Raw genomic sequence first — 23,469 nt, forward strand, 5'->3', positions numbered from 1 at the left:
CCTTAATTTTGTATTTTTCACATTTTTGGCCCAAAATTTGGGTTTTTAGCTTAAAGAAAATTGTTACTAAACCATTTAGCTATCTTTCTTGAAACACTTTGTATGTAGAAATACATTTCATGTTAAAATCATAAAACTTAAGTTATATCTCGGTTTGGAGGAGTTTTATGGCTAGATCCAACATTAAAACACATAAAAGCATACATATAAGCATGGAAATCATACAAGGCATACAAAACACATATAGATCTACACTTTCACTTGTATTCCCCCCCCCCCCCCACAAAACTCATAAAAACAGAAAATAGGGGGTATGAAGCTCACCTTGGGGGGTATTTTCGGTTCTTGAAGAAAAGATGGAAGAAACTTGGTGATTTTCGGCCCTAGCACCCCTTGATGAAGATCTCGAGTTTTATGGAGTTTTCTAGGAGTATGATCACCAAAGAAACTTGTTTAGAATAAGAGATCTCATGTGAGAGGGGAGTTTTGAAGTTTAGGCATGGAAAAACTTACCAAAGGATGATGATAACCTTGAAGAATCCTCTTGAAATCCAAGAAAATTTCGTGACTTTGAATGGAGAGGAAGAGAGAAGTCTTGAGTGTTTTAGAGAGATTTTTGTGAGATGTGTGTGTGTGTGTGTGTAAGCTCTCGGCCAAATCAAGAAGGAAGAGGGAGGGAGAGAAGAAAAGACTTTGAGGTGATGTTTGCATGGAAGAATGAGAATGCATGGATGTTTGAAGGGTAATGCCTAGATATCCTCCATACAAAGATGATGTGTCATGCAAAAAGTCAACTCCTCCCTTTTATTTGGGCTTGGGCCGAGAATGGGGAGAGAAGAAAGGATTTTTGGGCTTTTTGCCCCTAAGCCCAACATTAGAGGTAGTTTGGGTGCTTATTAGCCTTATAAAATTAAAATTGTGATTTTTATGCTTTAATAAGCTAGGTTAGGTTAAATTATGGACCAAAGCTTGTGATTTATTTCATTCTAGGCCCAATATGACCCAAGATGTTGAAATAAATAAGTGTGGGTCCAATTAGAGCCCAATTAGGGTTCTAAGCCCATGATAGTCTAATTGGAAGCTTATTGGTCCATTTGGATCCAATAAGGAAGTTCTAGTCTAAAATAGACTTAACAAGAACTTCTAGGGTTGTCCAATTGTTTGATGACTATTTGTAGTACTTGTATGATGTATTTGATTGCAGTTTTTGATTCACATTAACTTGAATGTATAGATTACATGGCTCAAAATTTTCAGTTGTGACATCATCCCCCCGTTAGAGGGAATTTCGTCCCGAAATTCTGTTTGAAAGCTAGATTTGAGAATTGCTAGAATAGGTGAGGGTACTTCTGCTTCATTTGATCTTCGCGTTCCCACGTGAATTCTGGCCCACGCTTTGCGTTCCACCGTACCTTCACGATCGGGATGCGACTTTGCTTAGTACGCTTCACCTCCCTGTCCATGATTTCGATTGGTTCTTCGACGAACAGGAGATTCTCATTGATTTTGATTTCGTCGAGAGGAATGACAAGGGTTTCATCTGATAGGCACTTTTTCAGATTAGAGACGTGAAACACGGGGTGTACACCGTTTAGCTCCGCGGGTAGTTGTAGTCTGTAGGCTACCGGACCTATTCGGGTGACGATTTCGAAAGGTCCAATGTATCGCGGGTTCAGCTTTCCCCGTTTTCCGAAACGTATAACTCCTTTCCAGGGTGAGACTTTTAGCAATACTCGATCACCGACCTGGAACTCTAAGGGCTTTCGTCGTTTGTCGGCGTAGCTCTTTTGCCGGTCACGCGATGCTTGTAATCGAGCTTTGATCTGGGCAATCTTTTCTGTGGTCTCGCGAATGATCTCCGGTCCTGTTATTGCCCTATCCGACGTATGCGTTCTTGCTAGCTGGGTGTCACCTACTTCAGCCCAACATAACGGTGATCTACATTTACGCCCATACAGTGCTTCGAAAGGGGCCACCTTGATGCTCGAATGGTAACTATTGTTATATGAGAATTCGATCAACGGCAGGTGGGTATCCCAAGACTTTCCAAAGTCTATCACACAAGCACGAAGCATGTCTTCAAGCGTTTGGATGGTTCGTTCGCTTTGGCCGTCCGTTTGTGGGTGATACGCGGTGCTCATATCGAGATGAGTTCCCATTGCTTTGTGGAGCGACTGCCAAAAGCGCGACGTGAATCTACTGTCCCTATCCGAGATGATAGATTTTGGCACTCCATGGAGTCTTACGATTTCTCGTAGGTACAAACGCGTCAGTCTCTCCATCTTGTAGGACTCTTTGATTGGTAAGAAATGTGCAGATTTCGTCAGTCGGTCGATTATTACCCATATGGTGTCCAATCCGTCCGACGTCTTGGGCAGCTTGGTCACGAAGTCCATAGAAATCCCCTCCCATTTCCACTCAGGGATTGCCGGTTGCTGTAAAAATCCGGAAGGTTTCTGGTACTCCACTTTCACTTTGGCGCACGTAAGGCACTTACCAACATAGGTCGCGATTTCCGCCTTCATGTTAGGCCACCAATAGTGTTGCTTAATGTCCAAATACATCTTGTCCGATCCGGGATGAATGGAGTATCGTGTCTTGTGGGCTTCCTTCATAACGGTCTCCCTAAATCCCCCGATTTTTGGGACCCAAATACGGTTCATGAAGTAGTATACTCCATTCTCCTTGACTTCTAGGTTCTTCTCCATTCCGCGCAATGCCTCGCTAGTTCTATTTTCCACTTTCATAGCCTCTGACTGGACTGATGCAATTTGAGTGGCCAGATGAGACTGAATGGTTATCGAGTGTGTTTTCGTACGGCGATTTGTGTACTCCTTCCGACTTAATGCGTCAGCTACCACGTTGGCCTTGCCTGGGTGGTACTTGATCTCGCATTCATAGTCATTTAGTAATTCCACCCATCGCCGCTGTCTCATGTTCAGCTCCTTTTGATTTAAGATGTGCTGGAGGCTCTTGTGGTCTGTGAAGATGGTGCACTTTGTACTGTACAGGTAGTGCCTCCAAATTTTCAAAGCGAAGACCACGGCTCCCAGTTCTAGGTCATGGGTCGTGTAATTTATTTCGTGCGTCTTTAGCTGGCGGGACGCATATGCTATCACTCTTCCACGTTGCATGAGAACGCAACCTAAACCTTGATTCGACGCGTCACAGTAGACTACAAAATCTTCTGTTCCTTCAGGTAGAGATAGCACAGGAGCGCTACAGAGGGCTTGCTTCAAGGTTTGAAACGCAATCTCTTGCCGGTCTGTCCACTTGAAAGGCACGCTCTTTTGTGTAAGCAAGGTAAGTGGCTTGGCGATTTTAGAGAAGTTTTGGATGAATCTCCTATAGTAGCCTGCTAGGCCTAAAAACTGACGAATTTCTGTGGGCGTAGTCGGAGTTGCCCATCCTTCCACAGCTTTGACCTTAGAGGGGTCCACATGAATTCCGTCTTGGCTAACCACGTGGCCTAGGAAATTCACACTCCAAAGCCAGAACTCACACTTGGAGAGTTTGGCGTAAAGCTTTTCCGATCGCAGAGTGTCTAGAATTTGTCGTAGATGCTGGCCGTGCTCCTCCTTGCTTCGTGAATAGACGAGAATGTCATCGATAAACACAATGACGAAGTTATCAAGGAACGGTCGACAGATTCGATTCATTAGGTCCATAAATGCAGCAGGTGCATTTGTTAGACCGAAGGGCATTACGACGAATTCATAATGTCCGTAGCGGGTTCGGAAAGCGGTTTTAGGAATATCTTCTTCTCGGACTTTGAGTTGGTGGTATCCGGACCGTAAATCTATTTTAGAAAAATAGCTAGCTCCTTGGAGCTGGTCGAATAGATCATCGATTCGCGGGAGTGGGTAGCGGTTTTTAACAGTGAGTTTATTCAACTCTCTGTAATCGATGCACATTCTGAAAGATCCGTCCTTCTTTTTGACAAAGAGCACTGGGGCTCCCCACGGCGAGTAGCTAGGTCGGATAAATCCCTTGTCCAGAAGCTCACTGAGTTGGCTGGACAATTCCTGCATTTCAGCAGGAGCCAGTCGATATGGTGATTTAGCGAGGGGAGTTGCTCCTGGAACGAGGTCGATTCGGAACTCAACCTGTCTCTCTGGGGGTACTCCCGGAAGATCTTCAGGAAACACGTCCGGGAATTCACACGCTACCGGAATGTCTTGGACATTAGTTTCTTCTTTGGTCCTGTCCACTATATGAGCCAGGAACGCCAAATTGTTCTTTCGCAGGTGTTTTTGCGCTTTGATGCACGAGTTGAGGCGGAGATTCGTACTGGGTTTGTCTCCGTAAATCACTAGGGTTTCGTGATTCGGAAGACGAAGGCAAACGGCCTTCTCACGGCACAAAATCTCAGCATGGTGGGGGCTTAACCAATCCATGCCGATAATTACATCGAAACTCCTAATTGATACTGGCATCAGATCTATTCGTAAGACGTGTTGGTTGAGGGTTAGGGTGCATCCGATGTAGATTTCCCTAGTGGATTCGGTTTTCCCATTGGCCATTTCCACCGTATAGGTTTCATTTAGCTTCTGGGGTTGTTGTTTTAGTAAATGTTTAAACTTCTCGCTCACGAAACTTCGCTCCGCTCCGGTATCAAATAAGATGCATGCATAGGTGTGGTTTAGGAGGAACGTACCGGTCACAACTGTGGGATCCTGGACTGCATCACTCTGACCCATAGTCAGCATTCTTCCTGCTCCTCTGTTTCCTGAGTTGTTGTTAGGGCATTCTCGGCGAAAATGTCCCGTCCTTCCACACCCGTAGCAGGTGTGGCTAGACCCTGCATTATTGCCGCCGGCATTGGTGTTGTTGTTATTGCGGTAGTTGTTGTTGTTGTTGTTGTTCTGGTTGTTCCCCTGACTCTGGTTCCTAGGAGGGTACGTTCTGCAGAACCTTGCAGTGTGTCCCCTTCGGTTGCAACTGGTGCAATGGAGTTCCCTGCATTCGCCGTGATGGTGGAAGCCGCATTTATTGCAACTAGGAAGATTACCGGAGTAGGGTCTTGAAGCATTTGAAGCAGCTGAGGCTGGAGCATGTGGGGTGACTGGAACCGGTGCGGTGACAGCGTTAACTGCCACTGTTTGCTGCCTTTTAGAGGTCTCGGGGCCCTGACGCCCCTTCCTCTTGGGGTTCTTCCCTCTCCTGCTATCACCCTCCTTTTTCTTCTCAGTCTCTATTGGTTTCTCACCTCTTTTGTTGTTATGATCGTACAGTCTCTTTGCCAATCTCTTTGCACTGTCAAACGTTTCAGGGTTTGCAGCTATCACATTCCCTTGAATGGGGGATGTCAATCCCCAGATGAATCGTTCGATCTTCTTTCCTTCCGATGTGATCATACCCGGGCACAACAGAGATAGTTCGCTGAATCTCGATATGTAAGCATCGATGTTCCCATTCTGCACCGTGAGATTCCATAGTTCCTGTTCCATCTTCTGTATTTCGCCTCGGGGGCAGTACTCAGCCGTTAACATCTCTTTCATTTCTACCCAGGGTATAGAGTTGGCTACAGGGAGCGTCATAGCTTCTACGTGGCCATTCCACCAAGTGAGTGCTTGGTCCACGAAAGTGCAGGCCGCGAACTTCACCTTCATCTGCTCGGGGCACTCGCATATCTCGAATACCGACTCTACCTTCTCGATCCATCGTTTCAGCGCGATCACTCCTCCAGTGCCGTTGAAAGTTCGGGGTTTGGCATTCGCAAAATCCTTGTAGGTGCACGTTTTAGTGAGTCCTTGGTTCGTCCCGTTGTTCGAACTTCCGGAGCCTTGACCATTGCCTCCTCCATTGTTTCCTCGGTGAAGTTGTGCCATAGCTGCCGTGACCGCAGCAGACACGGCTGCCTGGAAAGCAGTGGAGTCAACTTCGGGCGGGGTTGGTCCTGGGTTCCCGCGAGTAGGTCGGAGAGGCATCTTCTTGTCACGAAACGGAAAAATGTTGGGTGTACGTGGTTTCCGTGAGGTTGTGATCCTACTAACTAGGTGTATGGTACGAACTTAAGTACTTCTATCATTTAGCATACAATCATAGATTCGCAACACATAGCAAAACACGTAAAAGTTCACTAATATTATCCTATGCCTCTTCCACTATTGCAGACTAAACAGACGTTCTCTTTTTGGTGATAAGGGGTATAGTTTTAGGTTCCCTAGCTATCCCGTTCTCATCAAGACGTGTGTTAGTTTTACCTTGGAGAGAATGTAGTTGATCAGGCTACATTCACTCCTTGGTATCACTAAGAACAGTCTCGAATTAACCGAGATACCAACATTATTGTGTTTGATTCGGCGTTAGGTCCTTATTCCTAATGCAAGCAAGTGTGTTTTATTTACTTGTTTTGTTCAGAGTTATGTTAATCCCTCTTTTTGGTTTATAGTTGCATATCAATGTATGGCTCGACATGCTAGTTCACTATAAACAAAGCTCTGATACCAACCTGTCACACCCCCGAACCAGACGGCGGAAACGTCCGGGGGCTGTCGTGACTCAATTGAATACCATGACATTGAATATATATGAAACATAACAAAATTCGTCACCGTGCATTAATATATTACAACTAATAGTGTTTACATATCATACATTGTCTAAACGTTACATTCCCAAAAATTAAATTGTTCGATTCAAACATAAATAAACTGCAGCCGTCACCGAATATGATTTCCTTTGATTCACTGGTTCCCTGAGAATACAAGTATTTTGAAAAACGTCAACATGTGAAATGTTGGTGAGTTCTTAAGTAGTGTTTGAAATCCAATGTTTTGTATTGTTTGAAAACCACCAGAAAATCCGATATTTTCTGAAAAGAAAAGCTTTTGAAAATGTTGTGAAGATCCGTAAGTATGCTTGTTTGTTTTCTATACTTGTAAAATATTGTTCGTTAAAAATCGTATGTATTCTGAAAGTGTATGTATTGAAAACCCTAGGAAAACCCGATGTTTTCCTAATTCTTTGAATTCCATGAAATTACTTTGAAACCATTGCAACGCATGAAGTTATCATTCCAGACGACATTGGATCATTGTTGAGCATGACTATCCGCCACAAACACGCGTTACACAAACGACTAGTCTATAGCAATACTAATGATCCCGAAGGCGTCGTCCGTACTAGTCACGCTATCCAACCGTCCTGTAGTCCCACATCCGAAGAGAAGGAGGGCACGAAGGCCTCGACGACTCCATTAGCCGGTTGGGGATAAAAAGGTACGAGGGGTCCCAGACCCGCCTCGCAAAAAGGCAGACTCCACTAGCGACACTAAAGGACCCTTGGGGGCCAGTAGTCTACAGCTATGGAAAGTCCGGTTACGTCGTGTCGGGTTGGTAAAACCCAACACTTCGTAAGATGAAGTCTTTGGGCCTTAAGATCAGGTCGTCGGGCTAGCTAGGCTCAACGAACAAGATTTTACACTTGTGGGGCCCAAAGATAGTGCGTAGACGTCTGTGCACATGTATAATGTATTCCGAATCGTTATTTGTATGAACCATAGTATTGTAGTATCGTAGTATCGTTGTGTTAGTGGTTTCGGATTTTTATTGGTTCGAGACCGAACCAATTCGTTTAACAACGACTTTTGGTATTGTAGTGTATTGTATTTTGTCGATAGTAGTAGTAGTATTATTTGATCATATTGCATGTATTGAATTAGTCTTGGAAATTTTCTGTTTTCAGCCCCTCCTTGTTTGTAAAATTTACCTTTTCCACCCTTTATTTAAAATATCTTCCGGTTTGGTCCTTAAATCAGTTTTCTTGACATTTTGACACCAAAAATTATTGAAATAAACATTTTCCAGCATATTTTTCATAGAAAACAGCTTAAGACCCTGAAAATGCAGTTTTCTCGGTTTTAATCCCTTCTTTTCGCAACTTTGACAATTTTGGCCCAAATTGGAAAATTTTTGCAACTTTGGTCCTTTTTAAATTTAAAAAAGCATTTTAAACCTTTGAAAAGGATTTGGAACACTTATAGTCCACTGTTTTACAGAAAATTACAGTTTTGGCCCTTCAAAACAGAAAAATTCGCATAGTGGGCCTCATTGGGCCGAAATTTTCATTTTTAGCCCATTAAGCTTGAAATTTATGTTTTTAACCCTCTAATTGAGTATATTTCCAGAAATAGTTTTATGGATACTGTTTTGGCACACTTCGTCCATCAGAATCTGTGAAATGTCAATTTGGGCCCTTAATTTTGTATTTTTCACATTTTTGGCCCAAAATTTGGGTTTTTAGCTTAAAGAAAATTGTTACTAAACCATTTAGCTATCTTTCTTGAAACACTTTGTATGTAGAAATACATTTCATGCTAAAATCATAAAACTTAAGTTATATCTCGGTTTGGAGGAGTTTTATGGCTAGATCCAACATTAAAACACATAAAAGCATACATATAAGCATGGAAATCATACAAGGCATACAAAACACATATAGATCTACACTTTCACTTGTATTACCCCCCCCCCCCCACAAAACTCATAAAAACAGAAAATAGGGGGTATGAAGCTCACCTTGGGGGGTATTTTCGGTTCTTGAAGAAAAGATGGAAGAAACTTGGTGATTTTCGGCCCTAGCACCCCTTGATGAAGATCTCGAGTTTTATGGAGTTTTCTAGGAGTATGATCACCAAATAAACTTGTTTAGAATAAGAGATCTCATGTGAGAGGGGAGTTTTGAAGTTTAGGCATGGAAAAACTTACCAAAGGATGATGATAACCTTGAAGAATCCTCTTGAAATCCAAGAAAATTTCGTGACTTTGAATGGAGAGGAAGAGAGAAGTCTTGAGTGTTTTAGAGAGATTTTTGTGAGATGTGTGTGTGTGTGTGTAAGCTCTCGGCCAAATCAAGAAGGAAGAGGGAGGGAGAGAAGAAAAGACTTTGAGGTGATGTTTGCATGGAAGAATGAGAATGCATGGATGTTTGAAGGGTAATGCCTAGATATCCTCCATACAAAGATGATGTGTCATGCAAAAAGTCAACTCCTCCCTTTTATTTGGGCTTGGGCCGAGAATGGGGAGAGAAGAAAGGATTTTTGGGCTTTTTGCCCCTAAGCCCAACATTAGAGGTAGTTTGGGTGCTTATTAGCCTTATAAAATTAAAATTGTGATTTTTATGCTTTAATAAGCTAGGTTAGGTTAAATTATGGACCAAAGCTTGTGATTTATTTCATTCTAGGCCCAATATGACCCAAGATGTTGAAATAAATAAGTGTGGGTCCAATTAGAGCCCAATTAGGGTTCTAAGCCCATGATAGTCTAATTGGAAGCTTATTGGTCCATTTGGATCCAATAAGGAAGTTCTAGTCTAAAATAGACTTAACAAGAACTTCTAGGGTTGTCCAATTGTTTGATGACTATTTGTAGTACTTGTATGATGTATTTGATTGCAGTTTTTGATTCACATTAACTTGAATGTATAGATTACATGGCTCAAAATTTTCAGTTGTGACAGGAGGTGTCGGTTGGGTGCTCGGTGTCAAGTAAAGACTTGAACACACTTAATGACCTAATAACATATGAAGACATATGTTTACATATAATTAGTGATTATTACACTAATTAAACACGTATAAGTATCCTAATGTGCGGAAAACACTTGGTCAAGTGTTAGGAGGCTATTGGGTTGCAATAAGGGGGTGTATGACCTAGTTAGGGAGTTTACTCTTCAAGAGTAAACTCTTTGGGGAGATTTCGGCCCAAAGACCATATCCCCATGAGTTTATGGCCGTAAACTCATGGGTGGTGTGTTCTTGGATGTTTAAAGGTCTTACAACACTTGGGGAATTAAGCTAGGTTCAATTCTAGGGCATAGGAAGTGACTAAGGCTCCAAATGAACCATTTAAGGGAGTTCACGGCTGTAAACTCTAAACGGCTGTAAACATAGAGTTTACAGCCGTAAACTCTCACTTGGCCCTTCAATTCATGATTTAAGGTCTTAAATGAAAGAATACAAGGTTCTATGCATTATTCCAAGCCATAGGGGGGAAGTTAGGGCATCATTTGACCTCCTTAAGGGAGTTTACGGCCTAGGGACCAATCCTTGAGGGGTTTACGACCATAAACTCCTAAGGTCATGGTTTCTTTGATGTTTAAGGGCCCAACTTCAATGGTGGTTGATTCTAGACATCTACTCAAGCCATAGGAGGTGTTTAAGGGCAAATTTAACAACTTAAAAGGTGTTCACGGCCCATGAAGAGGGGTTTACGGTCCAAGAGTTTTCTTGGGCCATAAACTCATGTTTACTCTCCATATGATATGATTTTGGGGTTCTAAGCTCATACATGCAAGTCCTTAAGTCATAGTTAAGCACTAGAAGGGACTTGGAAGGGTTTTGGGGCTTCAAAACCCCACTTATGGGTGTTTGCGGTCCAAGAGTGTTCTTGGGCCGTAAAAAAATGATTTTGAGGCTTTTGGATGATTTAAACACGAATTTGCATGTATGTCAAGCTAAACAACAAGCTAGGATAGATTACTTACGATTATGGAGCTCGAAAGAGGCGTTTTTGGATCAAAATCGGCTTTGTAGAGAGAGGGTGTTAAGAGTGGGAAAGGATTCAATGTGACCAATCAATCCCTTATATAGGGGTTGAGTTTGTGGCCCGGTGGAAATCTACCCGATACCGACGTTAAACGGGGCTTATGGTCGCACCCAATTAAGTGGTCGTAACTCGATGTGGTCGTAATCTAAAAACTTTTCAAAGGGATACTGAGGATGTTTCATGCGTTTCTAATTCATTTGGACACTCATGAAGTCATAATAAAAGTCCCAATTTAATTAACCTAATCCAAAAAGGTTAACGGAACAATTTAATAAAGCGAGTTTTATTAGCGGAAAATGGATTACTGTGATGGGATAAATTTCAGGTTGTCACATCTCGACATAGCTTAACCGATCATCAACCTGTATATCATCCAAAGGAACCACTGCTGAACCATCAACTACACACTTCCATAGCTGAGAGACATGAAAGGTGTTGTGAATATAACTTAGCTCCTCAGGCAAATCCAGTCAATAGACTACCTTGCCAACCCTGCATATCACTCAAAACGGCCTAATATAGCAGGACCCACATTTTCCCCTCTTCCTAAAGCATATCACACCCTTCCATGGTGATACCTTTAGGAATACCATATCACAACCTGGAACCCCAACTCGGATCGATATCTGTTAGCATAACTCTTTTGTCGACTTTGAGCCGCTTACAACCGCTACCTATTCAATGTTGTTGTAACTTCCACTTGAAAACAGTGTTGTAAATATCGGCCTAGGTGGCCGATTAATCAGCGCCTAGGCGCTTGGCGGTCCTCCACCGTCGATGTTTATAGCTAATCGGACCCTATTATCAGACGTGGTCAAAATTGTTCAAAGACGGATTTTATCGAATCTAGGCGGGTCTAGGCGGGCCTAGGCGCCCTAATCGGTAAAAAAAAAATTAAGGGCAAAAGTGTCAAATTGTTAGAATTGCTGCTAGGGTTCTTCTCACTCCATCACATTCATTTCTTTTCTTTTTTGAAATTCTCTCTGTGGTCTGAAGGAATGAAAGAAAGCATGAACTGAAGCTTATAAAACGACGCCATCTTCTTCTTTGATGTCATCTGTCCCTCCTCTGACACCGTATTTTTCTATAACTCCTTATAACCACTTCGAAATCTAGGCATCTTATAAAGAAAATGCCACAACTAGCAAATTAGGGTTAAGAGGTTGCTCCTTGTACAAGATAATTTCCTCCATGTAACCTTTCAACATTACATTTAGTGAAATTCAAACTTCAATGCTATTAAGTTCCATGTTCATGCAATGTGATTCAAGCCGAAACAACCTCATGCAAATCCAAAAGTCGATCCAATAAGCCAAGTCCAATCAATTTTGGGCCTAAGTCCAAGGATTCTTAGCCTAAATCCCTTATTGGACCAAGACTTCTTTATTGGGACTTATTGGGCCGATAACCTCTTCAATTGGTCTTTTTGGGCCGAAAACCCATATTTGAGCCCTAATGGGCCGAAAAACTTCTATTGGTCTATATATTGGGCCAAAAACCTTTTATTACGCATTAGTGGGCCAAAAACCCCTATTGGGCCTCCCATTGGGCCAAAAGCTCTTAATTGGTTTTCTTGGGGCCGAAAACTCATACTTGGGCCCAATTTGGGCCGAAAACCTCTTAATTAGACCAAGAACCCTTCATATAATATTAGGGGGTCAAGAACTCTTTTGGGCCAAGCCAAGATTGAAGCCCACTATCCTTTTTGGGCCACTCGTGGGCCGAAAAACCCCCATTGCTCGGTTATGGCCATGAAAAAAAAACAAATAAATAAGATGGACAATGAGCTTGCCACCACATCATTGTCCAACATGTCTCCAAGCTCTTTAACCTCCATACACCAAGGCACTTCACATCACCTTGGAAGAAATCAACTTCCACTCTTTCCTCATCCTCTCTCTTGAATCGGCCGACCCTCCTCTCCCCACACCCATTTCAAACTTCCTCTTAACTCATTTCCTCTCAAACACTCAAAATCCCTCTCATCTCCTTTCTTCCCAAAAAAAAATTGTGGGTGTGTGTGTGTGTGTTAGCTTCAAGGAGTCTTCTTCAAAGGTTCATAAACTTGGTAAGTTCTAGGCTAAATTCAAGTGTTTTGGTTTCATATTTGTACTAAGATCATTCCTCTTACACCTTCATTTTCTTGGATATGGCCCTTAGAACACCCACATTTCGAGAATCTCACCAAGAACACAAGCTAGGCTCAAAAGTTTCTTCTTCATCTTCTTCTACATCTCGAAAATCCCCAAGGTGAGCTTCATACCCTACTATTTTCGAGTTTTCATCTTTTTTTGGTGGGGGGAGGGGGGAATACAAATCAATTCTTGTTTAAATCCTTGGATATCTGCATGCACTTGTATGTTTATGTGACTATGTGTGTTGAAATGTTGATTGCCTCATGTTAACACCCCAACAAACTCGAGATTTTTCCAACCTCATGTTGATAGAACAAAGTTATCTTTGTGTAGTTTCACATATTTTGGTATTATGTTGAAGATAGAACAAGTTACCAAGTAAAAATGTATTTTATTTAGTGTGTGTTAAAAATCACAAATAATGTCCAAGAAAATATTATAGCATCTTTGGTTATAAAAGCTTGATAGACGGTGAAAACATGAGAGTTACACTCAAAAATGGTGAATTGTTAGTCACATATATTTTTAACACTAACACTTGTACAAATATTGAAATATTATAAATTTCAAGTATTTTGTGAACTTTTTTTGGAAATTCTGACATGTTCTAGCCTCAACAAAAATAGAATATGTTTGTTTTACAAAACACTCAAATTAATTTTGGTGTGTTAAAACCTGTCACACCCCAAAACCAAGAACGGCGGAAACGTTATGAGGCGGAGGACGTCATGTAATGTATCACAACAATGCAAAGTAGTAAACAAGCAACAACATCATCCATTGCATTAATAGTATAATTTTAATTACATGTGAGTTCTTTCATAGTATAATTCTACAAAAGGAACATTCAAAATAAAAGACGAGTCTTGATCGCTCCGTCTTCACAAAACCTAGTAGTCGTACCTGTCTATTTGTGACCTGAGAATACAAGTTATTTTGAAGTGAGTATCAGCAATAATGCTGGTGAATTTATAAGTATTTATGTGACTTTGATTTGTAAAACTGTAAAGAAAGACCTGTAAATGTTTGAAGGAAGTTTTGTACCGATGAACATGTTTGTAAGTAATTGTAAACGTTTGAAAACCCTAGAAAATCCCATATTTTCTACTAGTATAAAAAGTAGCCCTCTACCAAGACCTGACTGTTTTGAATGTTTGCTTTTAGAAATCCAATATTTGCCCATAAGTGGGTGGCAGTTTAAAAGTCCCAAAACTGAAATGCAATGGTGTTTTTCATGCCTAGAATAGTAGATTTGTGTACGTATAAAATCGCTAAGGTATTTGATAACCCCGTAAATCAACGTGTTTTTAATACTTCATGTGAGTTTTCTAACCACGCTAATGACCCAGACTGCCTGTAACAACGTTCTTCAGGCGTTGGAATATTATGACGTTTGTCACCCCAGACCTGTCGGTCTAACTATAGCTAACAGTTTAGGTGCGGGATTGTCAATCCCGTATAGATCTATACACAAGTATCATGCTCTCTCTCCAAGAGATTATGGTATATAATACAGGACTTTAACTGCATACTCGAAAGTACGTGAAGCTGAATGTCTCACAATACTTAGTATTAAAAAGATTTATATATGAAAGTCAATTTGTTTTTGTATATGAAAGTATTTCCTTGACATAGTACTTGTAGTATGTAAAATTTCATGAATTTCTAGTAAACTATCTATGTATTCGTATCTCTTGTAATTGTAATGTGTTCGTATTTCATATAGTTTGTAATGTATTAGTATAGACTCATGAATGAACTGACTCTTGTATGATTCCTTGTACTTGTAATAGTAAGTAGTATCTCCTAACTATACCTATTATAGTTACTAGTATTGTACGTGTATAACCGAAATATGCCTTTGGTACTCAAAGGCACTGAACCAACTAATGGAACCTTTATGTCTATATATGTATACCTGATATATATATATATATATATATATATATATATATATATATATATATATATATATAACTAATATTTAGACGACATTCGGACGATTAACTGATGCCCTAAGGCCACATCCCAACGAGGAAAAGGAAATAAAGCGAGCTAGCCGTCCTAAGTCCTTTAAACATTACTTATATAACTTTAAATATATAGGCATGCATTTGACAATACAATAGTATAAAAGAAGTTTTATAAAACCTTTGAAAATTTTAATAACTAAGAAATAATGACTTGATGTCAGTTTGTAAAAATGATTTGAAAGCAGTTTGTTTGATAAGAATAGTTTTAAGTATAAGAAAACCTTTGTGTTGAAACACAATTGTAACAGAGTTTGAAAGGAAACAGACAGTATGTAAGACAGTTTGATAAAGAGTTTTAACATGTAAAAATGTTTGAGAAAGTCATTTGAAGTAATATGTTTGGTAAAACAGCTAAACGTGTAGTAAATCCACTTGTATACTAGTTATAAATCCCCTATGATTGATTAAATAACAACAAGCATAGCAAAAGATTGATGTTTTTTGCACGAGGATAATCATGTGTTTACTTGTATTCCCCCCCCTAAAAGTGTATAAAAGAATTTACAAAGTATTTGAAAACATAGTTGTAGGGGTATGAACTCACTTGATAGATTGAAGAAGGCGAGACGAAAACCGAGCACAACTTTGACTGGAAAAGTTGATTTTCTCGGGATTCTCGGGAATCTCAGGAGCGTAAAACTTCCTTTGGGGCTTGGTTATGAAGACCAGGGCTTCGGTATAATTCTCGCACGCAAAACGGAGTAAAACCGCAAGAAAAGGAGAGAAAATGGGTAATTCTACCCGGAACCCTCACATCCCTTTTATAGGGGGCTGGAACCCTCGCGTACGCGGGGCGTACCAGCGAGGTTATGCTAGACGTACGCGACGTCAACGCTTACCACATCCTCGGACGAAGCATCGAAGCGACATAGACGGATTGAGGCCTAGCATCCGAGTATGTTGGGCATAAATCGTCTCGGTGTGTGTGCCTCGAACTTGGAAATTCCGTAACTTTCGCATATGTGCTCCGTTTTTGACGTTCTTTATATGCACGCGTAGGTGAGAATGTACTCTACAACTTTCATTTAGACTTCATCGGGTAGTTTTGACCTTATTTTTAATTGGTCGGGACACGAAAAATCTGTTTAAAATCCATAACTTCTTCATCCGATGTCCGTTTCTGTCAGACTTTTTACCGTTGTGCTACCATTGACGAGATCTTCGATTCTCGTTTAGGTTGTGTCGGCCACAAATCACTCGATCACTGTTTAAAGTTTTTAGCTGTCTACTGCCACTTCAGAACTTAGAAAAAGCATAATTTCTTCATACGATGTCAGATTTGGGCGTTCTTTTTAAGTATGCTCACGGTTTAATGAAATCTACGACTTTCATTTAGACACCTAAGGCTAAAAAATATTGTATTGAAACTTCGCATTTTACGTCTATCAGCGTTGCCGATTTTTGCCGCGAATCTTAGATTGGTCATAACTTCTTCGTTATAACTCGGATTTTAGTGTTCTTTATATGTACGAAAACCTTGATACGATTCCTACCACTTTATTTAACCCAAATAAAATTTTAGGAAAGTTAAATTTTGACCTAAATTTTACTGGTGTTACATTATATTGTCTCGAAATGTCGGGTTGTCACATCATCCCCTCGTTAGAGAGAATTTCGTCCCGAAATTAATTTTTAAACAGAATTGATACTACGCTACGGATAGAAGTTTCATTTGATCCTCGCGTTCCCAAGTGAATTCAGGTCCTCGCATGGCCCCATCGAACCTTTCACTATCGGGGAACAACTTTGTCTCTTTTGTTTGCCTTCACAAGGGTAATAACTCTTCCTGGTCAGATGTGTGTTGCATGTTCTCGTGTCTGTGAATATAGTACTCCTTGGAGGTGTTGACTCTGCTCCTCCTTACTTTGGGAGTAGATAAGGATGTTATTGATGAAATGATCCGTCTTTCTTCTTCACGAACTAGACCGATGCTTCCCATAGTGAGAAGCTTGGCCTAATGAATCCTTTCTTGAAAAGTTCGTTAAGCTGACTGGAAAGGCTATGCATATCCGTTGGAGCTAGATGATAAGGCGATTTGGCTACTGGGGTAGTCCTTGGACTTAAGTCGATTCTGAAACTCGACTTGGCGCTGTGGTGGAAGAGTTGCATACTTCTGGAATGTTCTGAATGTTTTTCACTTCTTGGCTCGTATCGACAATGTGTGTAAGGAATGAATGCCATTCTTTTCGCAAGAACTTCTGAGCTTGCATACACGAAATGATGAGAAGGTTCGTACTTGACTCGTTGCAGCAAATAACTAGAGTTTCGTGTTTAGGGAGGTTAGGAAGAGCTGCTCTATCAAAGCACATGATGTCGGTTCAACATAGACTTAACCAACTCATACTGTTTATGACGTCAAAATTCTTAGGGTGGGTTAGATGTCGTGAAGATCTAAAAGAAAGTATGATTACTCATGAATTAAGTAAGAAAAGATAGGTACTTCTAAGTTTATTCTCAAGGAAGCACGATTACTTGTAGTCTTGGGCAGTCTCCGTCCTGAAGTTCATAATAGAATTCATACCTGGTTCATCAATCATAGTCACGGGTATATGAGTCGTATATAATTAAGATTGAAAAGGTAGTCGAATAAATGATTCTTCTCTAAGTTCACATCCAAACAAGGAAAAGAGGTTAAAGCAGAATCATCAATTCTAAACCTGTAGAACCTTGATTATATACCACCCTCGTGTATACACTCTTCAGCGATAGATCAACTGTATGGGTCTTTGGATTGAACTTGACGTACTGTACGAGTGGTACGCTGGGGAGGTTTGATGAGGTTTCTTTGGAAAAGATAAGATACATGAGGTACTCTACGCATGAGTACTTCAGAGTTCTGAAATGACGGATTCGCTAGAAAGACGGTTACTGAGAAAAAGATGTACGCACAAACTGATATTATGAGGATTTGAATTGAATCAAGTTGAAAGATAATGTCAGACTACTTGGAATAAATAAAGGCATTATGTTAGATCATAAAGGTGTTATAGAAAAAACCCAAAAGTGCAACTTTTAACAGAGTTTCAGTATTGTAGGTTAGCTACAAGACTACTGTTGCGAAAAAGGTATACTACAAAATGCAAGGATGCGCAGCACGAGGATCTCTTTACTGACGGGATCTCACAAAAGATAAGACTCGAGTTGCACTAGTTTTAAACAGTTTAGGAGTCTGTTACAACGAAACGCCTTAACTAATTTAACGTGGGTCCGAAGTAGCCTTTCCTACGGCGGTGATCCTTAGTATCTTCCCGTCTGTGCCGGAGTTCTTTGTTATTGGACAATCCTTCTTGAGGTGCCCTCTCTCACCGCATTGGTGACATATCTGGCTAGTACTATCATCGTTGGTGGAAGTGATGTGTCGAGTCAGAGTTATGTGGACACGGGTGTGTTCTTTGTTCATCCACTTTGAACATTTCCTTTTATAGTGTCCGGTTTCACTACCATTATATTAATCCCGGTTCACTCCAATGTCAGGGGCTTGAGTGATGGGTCGTGTCGGTGCTCCACAGCTACGAGCATGGTGCCCTATTTTGTGGAAATTGTAGCATTGCATTTCATGGCAAGCCCCATTATGGTGAAAGTTACACTTGTCACACTTCGGGAGTTTTCCTTCGTATGGTCTGATCGGTGCTGGAATGGCAGGGGTTGCCACTTGTTTCTATTGCATGGCAAGTCTTTGGGATTGCTTGCGCTCCTTTTGGGTTTGGCACTTTAGTTTCTTTTTCTTGGTTTTACGATTTTGCAAGTCTGTAACTGTTGTCATTTGTTGGCTTCTCGGATCAATACAACAATCGGAATTGTCAACTCCTTTGCCAGTCGTGTTTGCGTTGCCAGAGTTGAGGTTTGCAAGGACAGCTGTCACGGCAGCTGTTAGCGCGGCTTGGAATGTAGCGGCGTCGATATGAAGGACAGGGGTTTTGTTGTTCGGCTGTTTACTTCTGGGTGATGACATGATTCTGTTATACAAAAGAAAATGAGCTCGTGAGTGATTATGGTTTAACCTAGATGTATTCCGATCATTCATGTAAAGAGTAAAATGTGTTCTTGAGGGTTTGACCTACATCCCTATGATGCATTCCTAGTAAAGAATAGAGGTAAGTTCATAGAATGGTTACAAGAGGTTTGTTGTCCAAACTGGGGTGCCATTGGTTGGTGGATAACATGGTCCAACCTTTGAAAGAGAATTGGGATTGATCCCTGAGCTAAATTACCATAGCTCAATAACCCGAATAGATTGCATTTCAGATAGAGTTCTAACGATAGTAGGATGAAAGTTTTTGAACAAAGGATGACACAGAAATTAGTTGACTGTCCATATCGTTGGTATTTATGATGCAATAAGTTTGGGAAGATTGACCATATAGTAGGTCTTATATCTGAAGAAGGGAAGTTTTGATAGCATAACATCTTAACTAAGAGTACTCACGGTACTGTGGTAGTCACATAGAAAAGTGCTACATAGGGCATAGACAGGAAAAATGATTTTTTTATAACAAGGAAGGAGAGATAAAGCATCTTTTATTGGTGACGATCATCCATCTGGTGAACCCTTAGTTCAGCCAGTTGACGTTCCATATCTAGTAGGTGTCTTTCGTACACCCTCTGGCGTACTCGGAGCTCTATGACTTCGGCTCGAGTTTCAGCTAGTGTTTGCAGTAGGGCCTCATGGTCTCCCCTAGATCTCTCGCGAGCATCTTCCAAACGAATGGTACGGAGGGTATGCATTCTCTCATTGGTGATAACTTCCGTGATTTGGTGCTGTCCTGATCTGAATGTCGTTTCAGGTAACTCTGCGGACCAAGATTGGCAGAACCCTGTCTACTAAGCTTCCCTCGCTCAGGTTATAGAAACTTCTGTCTCCGTTAAACATAATAGGTTGGTCTTGATCTACGCTTCACGTCTCCAAACACTCAACCCAAGGAGGTATCGGGCCTTTGGAAAGTCGGACGAGGGTTAGGATTTGGATTGAGAGCCACCGGGGGTAAGTTCTCAGCCTCGGGCTCGGATTTAGCACCATCCGAAAAGCCTTCAGCATGGTGATCGTCCAAAGGGATTGGATGATCATTTTCTGGCTCTTCTCTAAAGCATGCAACATTGCCTTCGTTCGGGAAGTATGGGTCGCCGTGGGGATGGGGTCCAACCATGTTATCTATGCGAAAATTGGGGTATATGAATCTAACACATAAGTAGTTTATAGTAACACACAAAATACTCCTATAGTATTTTAGGTTTATGTTATATTGTTCTTATTGTAGTATTGTGGGTAAGTTTTTAGACTTGTTGCAACCTCACAACCACACGTAGGCACATGCTAATCAACCCTCGGATAATATAGTTGATCAGGCTATATCTTCCCAGTTTTGACTATATGTCTCTAAGTCTACTTGTGCTCCCCAACAATCGTAATACTTTTGTTCTATCCTAGTGACACTGATTTTAGTATGAATGCAGGTATGTATACTTAATTAAATATTTTTTATTATTATTTAAAAGTATAGACTCTTTATCAGAGTATTTTAATTCCTATTGTATTTATAGTCTGTATATGTTTTATGGGTTGATATACTCAATTCGTTATAAACAATGCTCTGATACCAATCTGTCACACCCCAAAACCAAGAACGAAGGAAACGTTCTGGGGCGGAGGACGTCATGTAATGTATCACGACAATGCAAAGTAGTAAACAAGCAACAACATCATCCATTGCATTAATAGTATAATTTTAATTACACGTGAGTTCTTTCATAGTATAACTCTACAAAATGAATATTCAAAATAAAAGACGAGTCTTGACCGCTCCGTCTTCACAATGCAAAGTAATAAAAGACGATCTAGGGCGGAGGACGTCATGTAATGCCTTTGGTACTCAAAGGTACTGAACCAACTGATGGAACCTTTATGTCTATATATGTATACCTGATATATATATATATATATATATATATATATATATATATATATATATATATATATATATATATATATATATATATATATATATATATAACTAATATTTAGACGACATTCGGACGATTAACTGATGCCCTAAGGCCACATCCCAACGAGGAAAAGGAAATAAAGCGAGCTAGTCGTCCTAAGTCCTTTAAACATTACTTATATAACTTTATATATATATAGGCATGCATTTGACAATACAATAGTATAAAAGAAGTTTTGTAAAACCTTTGAAAATTTTAATAACTAAGAAATAATGACTTGATGTCAGTTTGTAAAAACGATTTGAAAGCAGTTTGTTTGATAAGAATAGTTTTAAGTATAAGAAAACCTTTGTGTTGAAACACAATTGTAACAGAGTTTGAAAGGAAACAGACAGTATGTAAGACAGTTTGATAAAGAGTTTTAACATGTAAAAACAATTGAGAAAGTCATTTGAAGTAATATGTTTGGTAAAACAACTAAACGTGCAGTAAATCCACTTGTATACTAGTTATAAATCCCCTATGATTGATTAAATAACAACAAGCATAGCAAAAGATTGATGTTTTTCGCATGAGGATAATCGTGTGTTTACTTGTATCCCCCCCCTTAAAAGTGTATAAAAGAATTTACAAAGTATTTGAAAACATAGTTGTAGGGGTATGAACTCACTTGATAGATTGAAGAAGGCGAGACGAAAACCGAGCAGAAGTTTTAACTGGAAAAGTTGATTTTCTCGGGATTCTCGGGAATCTTGGGAGCGTAAAACTTCCTTTGGGGCTTGGTTATGAAGACCGGGGCTTCGGTATAATTCTTGCATGCATAACGGAGTAAAACCGCAAGAAAAGGAGAGAAAATGGGCAATTTTACCCGAAACCCTCGCATCCCTTTTATAGGGGGCTGGAACCCTCGCGTACGTGGGGCGTACTAGCGAGGTTACACTGGGCGTACGCGACATCAATGCTTACCGCATCCTCGGACGAAGCATCGAAGCGATGTGGATGGATTGAGGCCTAGCATCCGAGTACGCTGGGCGTAAATCGTCTCGGTGTGTGTGCCTCGAACTTGTAAAATCCGGAACGTTCGCATATGAGCTCCGTTTTTGACGTTCTTTATTTGCACGTGTAGGTGAGAATGTACTCTACAACTTTCACTTAGACTTCGTCGGCTAGTTTTGATCTTATTTTTAATTATATATTGTTAATAGGCCGCGACACGAAAAATTTGTTTAAAATCCATAATTTCTTCATCCGATGTCCGTTTCTGTCAGACTTTTTACCGTTGTGCTACCATTGATGAGATCTTCGATTCTCGTTTAGGTTGTGTCGGCCACAAATCACTCGATCACTGTTTCGTGTTTTTAGCTGTCTACTGCCACTTCGGAAATTAGAAAAACCATAACTTCTTCATACGAAGTCAGATTTGGGCGCTCTTTTTAAGTATGCTCACGGTTTAACGAAATCTACGACTTTCGTTTAGACACCTAAATATAAAAATTATTGTATTGAAACTTCGCGTTTTACGTCTATCAGCGTTGCCGGTTTTTGCCGTGAATCTTAGATTGGTCATAACTTCTTCGTTATAACTCGGATTTTAGTATTCTTTATATGTACGAAAACCTTGATACGATTCCTACCACTTTATTTAACCCAAATAAGATTTTAGGAAAGTTAAATTTTGACCTAAATTTGACTTGTGTTACATTATATTGTCTCGAAATGTCGGGTTGTCAAAAAACCCACCATAAAACTTGTATATTTTACAAAAATAAAAATATAAAATTTATTAGTAAAATAATTGTAATATGTTGTTACTATTTCAATGGTTTAGAACCTAGAGTATTTCGTTATTTTTACAACACATATTACAAGTTGACAAGCCAATTAGTAAATATTTATAAATATCGTTAAAAATAATTTAATAAAACTGGTATGCAAAACCGAGTTTAATGACGGAAATATCTGTGTGTCATAATCTGTCCATCATAAAGCTTTTAAAAATACAAGTGTTAAGCTGTATGTTATCTAGCTATAAAACGCGTGTCATAAAACTGCAGTCATAAATTTTCACTAGAAACGTCATGTGCATTATTCGATAAATTCGTGTAAATTCTGTTTAAGGCTCTTGTGAGACTCTCCTTCACCATACCTACCTAGCATACACTGTAAGTACTGTAGTTATAACCAGAGTCTCCTGGAGGGAGAACGGGGTAATTGTATATAGATCTATATGGGGTTGACACCCCGACACCTGAGCTGTTCGCTACAACTAGACGGGCCAGTCTAGGGTGACACATATCTTACCGAAACTAACGCATGAAGAATGTCATAACAGATATTCAGTCACATCAAGTATGGTTGTAACGACTCACATAAGGGAATAACAATATTATTTTGAATTTATGAAGAATATACACTCTACTTGTTTTCATAAAAATACAAACTACGCTTCCTCGATTTTGTACACTAAATTCACCACTCCGGTCTTAGGGTTTTAAGATTACAACTATTCGTATAACAGAAAATATAAGATTTTCTGGGGACACCCCTTTACCATTACAAACAAGGAACGAACATGCAATTATACACGATTTGAAACGAGACTTACAAACTATTTTTTTATAGAAAATGTTGGATTTTCTGGAATTTTACAAATTATTACAAATAGAGATATCACAAAGTTTTCTTACAAATATGCTTATGAACTCACCAACATTCTATGTTGACGCTTTTTGAAACGACTTATATTCTTAGGGGCTCAGTGAACAGGTATGTGGGCTATGAATTTTGGAAATCACTACATTTTGGGGAACA

Source organism: Lactuca sativa, chromosome 4 (genome assembly GCF_002870075.4).
Source record: "Lactuca sativa cultivar Salinas chromosome 4, Lsat_Salinas_v11, whole genome shotgun sequence".
NCBI classification, from domain to species: Eukaryota; Viridiplantae; Streptophyta; class Magnoliopsida; order Asterales; family Asteraceae; genus Lactuca; species Lactuca sativa.